The sequence below is a fragment of the Haliaeetus leucocephalus genome, unplaced genomic scaffold (assembly GCF_000737465.1).
Source record: "Haliaeetus leucocephalus isolate CR32 unplaced genomic scaffold, Haliaeetus_leucocephalus-4.0 Scaffold656, whole genome shotgun sequence".
In the NCBI taxonomy this organism is placed as follows: Eukaryota; Metazoa; Chordata; class Aves; order Accipitriformes; family Accipitridae; genus Haliaeetus; species Haliaeetus leucocephalus.
The window spans coordinates 13,689,949-13,695,948 of NW_010973092.1; positions in this window are offsets into that span (position 1 = coordinate 13,689,949).

Here is a 6,000-nt window from a genome sequence, read left to right on the forward strand (position 1 = left end):
ATTTGAGAAATTACTTCAGAACCTTGTTACATGTGCTTAAAAACTTCAAGTATTTTGTAGTACTAGAAGTCATTAATACTTCCTTTCTTATAGTTCAGTATCCAGGCATAAGCCAAAGCTGAGTAAGAGCCCCGGGATTTGGTCATTTATTTTTCAAAAAGTAACTATTTGGAAAGACAATTCTGAATCAAAGTCCCAGCTCTACGCCTCTCTAAGACTTCATTAATATAACGAGTTCAATTATTTACTTGAATTTTACTACCAGACTTACTTGTAATTGTTTCTAAATCCTGGATTTAGTTTTGGGTATTAGTTAAAATCCTGATCAGATTTTTTCTTTGTTTCACCTTAAAAATAAGAAGAAATACAAGATCCAGCAAGAAGAGGTAACATGGAAGAATATCTGGCTTGCACATGGAATGAGCATATTAATACCTTAAGGACACTGCTGTCTTCCTTTTCTACATCTTTTACCAGATGTAGCTCAACTGGTGCCTGAATTTAGCAGTTACTTACAGTAACTTTGAAATGTGAGTTTCTGTTAAAAATAAATAAAATCTCAAATCTCAGCCAATGAAAATTCATGATCTCTCAGTCAGCACTGGATACCTCAAAACCAGATTATGTGTTTTTTCTGAGAGGGAAGGGTGTTATCCATACAGTATGAAAGCAATGGAAGTCTATGAAGAAAGTGTTTTATTATTTGAAGACTTACTGCAGTTATTCCCAGGAATTGCATTTATTGCTTTACCTATTGTCATTGCATTATTTAACAAAATGGATCCCAACTAAAAGCATTTCCAATAGCTCTATCACTTTTCCCATTTTAAAATATGAGTAATAAATACAGTAATCATAAGTGCTTGCTCTGGAAGATCCTGTATCTTCATTATTGTGAGGGACACTAAGTAACATAAATATGAAATATAATGCAGACAGTTCAGAGTTAGCATAAAGGATGAAATGTAGGGAAATATATTAAATGGAAAACAAAGTTAACTAATGTGCCCATCAATCCTTAGATACATTATGAACTAGAGAGAAGATCACTTGGTAGAAAATTGCCAGTAAAAATACTGATATAACATTTCAATGCCACATGGCTAAGTCTAAAGTTAAGCTTATCATTTAAACTTCAGGAATAATCCTTCTGAGAAATTATTCACTAAAGCAGTTGCTGTTGCCAGAAGGTGTCTGTATTATTTCTTGGATCCTCAAGATAAAAGCTCCATTCATAAATTATTGTTTGAACAATTCTTGAATGAATGTACTTTCAAGTAGATTAATTTGTCACAAAGAAAACATGTGGAATTAACAAGCTAATACCATTTAAAGAACATGACTTAGCACTACTTGAAAGCAGAGTCATCCCTCATATACACAAAAGGGCCTTTTTACATTATAGATATCATTTTGTAATAGAATCAAGAGAAGATCAGGAAGTGAAAGATGGACAACAGCTGTCATTCTATCTGTTCCTTGGATTTAGAAATGACATTATTCTAAAATTAAGCTGTAACTTTCTATAAAAGAACAATTGAGCCAAAACACATAGTGGAACAAAGGTTTTGCTAGGAAAGGGGGTCAAAATCCTCATGAATAGCCAAGTGGTTCTAAACGTTAAAAGAAAAGGAACTGGGAAATGATTTTGCTTGAAGTGAGATGTAAGTGAATGTGGTGACAAGCCTTTACCTTTAGTGTGTGACTAAAAAAGATCTTTTATAATTGTCTTCTAACCTCACAATAAATGTGGCTCAAGTAAACTATGAGAAACATTATATAAAGGAATTTCCTTCAGCTATCTTCTTGTTTTCACAGATCAGTAAAAGTTTATTTTTCTTTTTCAATACCTCTTAAGCAGCTCCACAATCTTTCTTTTTATCTCAGTAATTCCTGTAACTCCCACTTCTTGTACATTTCACACATGTAGACTCCTTCTCCAGCCCTTATACACATACCTACTTCTCTCCTTTACCCCATCATTATTTAGTACTGTTCAATATTCTCAGTATTTGTCCCAGCAGCAAACTCAACAAAAACTTGACTGTAGTAAATCGTATGTCACAGGGCATGGCAGGAGAGCCTCTCTCTTCTTGGAGAAAAGAACAGAACACAAAGAAAAAAAGAGAAAAGTGGTCCTGTACAATTTAGGTTAACCTTTTTAGATTGTCAAGCCACGAATTCTACAGTATCATTTGTCTTACATAATTTTTTAACAAATTTGGTGTAATTTTTGCTATTATATTGGTAAAACCATCTCAAATGCATTTTCATTATATAGTTGTGTCTCTTTAATGAGATAAGACGGGAATACACACAAAAAAAACTTCTTAAGAAAGGGTGACTAAAGCTAGTAAACTTAAACAGTAATTTGAAAGGAATTTTGATTGTATTCACATTAATGAGTAATTTGGAACAATAGTAACAGACCAGTAGAACAAAACAATTGGTACTGAGGCCTCAACTTTTACATTACATGTGGTCTGAGAGTTTTATTTCAGACAAGACTCAGTCTGGCCCTCAGGAACCATGTCTCCACCAGTATGTGGTTCAAAATGCTCTAAATCCACATTATTGTTCTGGAATAAAATCTGATTTAGACACATCTTGCAAGTATTACCACCACTCCCCCCCCTTCCCCCCAAAAAAGGGGGGGAGGGAAGGAAGTGTTCTTCCTTCCTCCCATTGAAACATTTACAGAATTATGAAATATTTGTGCTTGGAAACCAAACATACCTGTGCAAATATTTGTCTCATGACCTCCACTATGGTCCTGTTAACCCAGGCAGCAACGTCATGTCAGAAAGCGTATGACAATGCCTGAAGAAACATTTGCAGAAAATATTTCATGGCCATAATTTGTTGCAGGCTAATATTTGGTGTAGACATACAGCATGCGCGAAGTAAATGCGAACAGATACATCTGTATAAAATGACAGGCTGTTCATAGATAGTCCAAGTCACTAGTTGTTTATCATAGTTGGCTTTTAGAAACACTTCGATGATATGTTAGTGTGCCTAGGACAAAAGGACCTAAAATTGGCAAACCAGTTTTTTTCAGAACCATACTATTCTCCACAAGTGTCAAGGATACCCTGCAGATCTGCGTAAAGAATTCGTACATACCTATGAAAGAGCAATGCTCTTCAGCTTCCTGGCTTTATGTAAAGTAAGAGGAAAATAAGTTAACAAATAGTATTTGCATATTATGAAAATGCCATAATGGTGTGCTTCCCAAAAGATTCTAGAAGAAAAGTTTGGACAAGTCTTTACAGAAAACATGTAGAGTTTTTAGCTGCCCAGAGATTTGGACTTGAAAGCTGGTAAAGCTGGTTACTGTTATAAAATATATGCAGAAATGGTGACATTTCTAATTTTCTTCTGTTATTTTTTTCCATTTCTGAAGCTTAAATGGACTGCTCACAAAGTGAAAAAGAAGACATTAATGTGAAAATGGAGACATATTCTCCCAGTATAGTTTTAAAACTACATTAAAAAAGACATCCTCCCCTACATCTTCACCTTATATAAATCAATTTAGCCTACTGACTTCAGTGCAAATACAGTTTACAGGAGTTGTCTCACTGTACATTAAGAGGATTCAAACATACCAGAAAGATCAGAAATCACAGCTGTAAATGCTCAGATGATTTTTTTTTCTCATCTGAGATGATAAAGTGAAGACTCTGTTAACTGACTGTACTGCAACCTACTCCAGTAGAAACAGCAGCTTCATATTTTCTACAAGAAAACATGTAACATTTTTTATTCCATAAAAAAACCCCAACAAAATTCTAAGCATTTTTTCTTTCTGGCTTCAGTGACAAATTCTATTTTTAAGCCCTGAAATCTCTGAGTGTATTAATAAGATATTTTTTTTCAGATGCACTGAAAGAATATAAATGTCACAGATTATGTATGAACTATTATAGCTTTATTATTCCTCCATAGCTTTAACAAGCAAGGTTTTTAATGTGTAAAGATGTTATCAGCAGTCTCCTTTCAGTATCTCATCATTTAAAAGCAAAATTGACTTAATAGGCTAGATGAAAGATGGTGCTTCCAGCTAGGGAGGAGAGACTCATTGAAAAGTAGGCTGGTGGAATTTAGGCTTTTCTGAAATAATGGCATTCAGCAAACAATGTTACTGTTTAAATCCAATATGAAATAAAAGAAGCAGATGGATGTAATAATTCAGGTCAACATGCATATAGAAGTTGTATGGCATTTTGGTAGATATGCAGTTTGATACAGTTTCAACCATTCTCGCTGCCTGTACAGGCCGAGCAAATTATAAAACCAAGGCCCATCTCCAGTAATGAACCATACCCATGGCCACAAAAATCCTCATCAATAGTCAACTACACTTCTATCAGGAAAAACACTGAAACACATCTAAGGCATTCGCTGAAAAGGAAAACTAGACTAATTACATTACTACTGAAGAAATAGTGTGGAATTTTAAAAAAACAAGAAAATAATTTATGTTATGAATATGCAGAAAACCCATTAAATTATTTCCTGCTGTCCTGTCCCCCAGACATAATCTTCTGGTTAATGCCTTTCGCTGCAAAACATTTCTGCAGATGTTGTAACCCAAAATTACAAGATTTCAACTTACTGCCGCTTACTGGAGCAGGCTCCCTGGGAAGGGAATACCTGGATTTCCAATCTCAAGAGTTATCAATTTCAACTGGTTAAAATATTTTCAGGATGTTTACAGAGCACTCAGAACTGTATTACAAACCTTATGTGAAAAGACCCTCTGCCTGGATGTTGTTTTCACTGACCAAAATCTTGATGAGGACACACAAGTATTTGTGGATAGCTGCTTTCTTCTAGAGGTCTCACTCATATTCAAAGTTGATCCCACAAGGAGATGCTGAAATTCATCAGCTTGAAACTTAATTCAAAATACAGGTTTTAACACTGCAACGGGACTATTGTCTGCCTTTTCCCAGCTTTAAATGTAATACATCCCTTCAGAATGATTAGACAATCATCTCCTGAGCAAAACAGAACTTACCAGTGTTTCTACAGTACTGATATGAAACCTCAGGATGTTTTTCCACAGCACTTAAGTCTGATCTAAATCAGTGCTGCCATAATTCTGTCTTGCTCTGGCTGTGCATTCCTGCTTCTTCCTGAATGCCAGCAATCATGATTGATGAATTGTGAGGTGGAGAAATTCAGAAGCTAAACGGGGGTGGGATATTGCTCGGCAATTTTAACTCTCATCCGATACAATGCACAGACAACAGAAAGGAAAGGACTGCTTGCCCAGAGGCAAGGATATATGGTGGAACTTCAGTAACACTAACTTACAGTCTTGCAGAACTGTACACTTAGTGTGCAGCCTTGCTCTTTATAACCTGAAAACCACATGCATGCAATCAGCTAGAGAATCAGGTACAAAACAGTCAATGTAGCTCCTTATGACTGCTAGCCATAAAAGGAATGAAGCAATTTGGGATGATAGAGGGTTTAGGGTGAATTTACAGATTAAGATTTCACAGATCTCAACAATACTGTGATGTACCAGCAACATATGTGATACTTCTAAAAACATCTAGGAAGGCTACTGGTCATGGTGTTAGAAGTGTCCACCTGCCTCATATTGAGTTCAAGAGGTAATATGACAGAATGGTGCAGGAAAAAGTTGAGGATGTAATGGAATGGATTCATGGGCTAGAAAATGGTTTTGACTCTCTGTAATTACAGACCTCTAAATCAGCTGACTACAGCAAAGAGCCACATGTTCCAGTGTTTGGCTATCACTGCTTTCTGGTATGATATTTTGATTGTTGCAACAAAACTTAGGGAACTGCCAAGCTGGGCAGAGCACAACCTATCTCAATATCCTCCTAAACACTGGCAGCAGATGGAGGGAGAAAAAAAAACCAACATAAAATATTAAACACCACACAGCAGGAGCTTGAGATAGCCAGAGCCTTAAGGTGGGTCTGCCCCATATTTCCTTGAAATAAATATGCCCCCTAC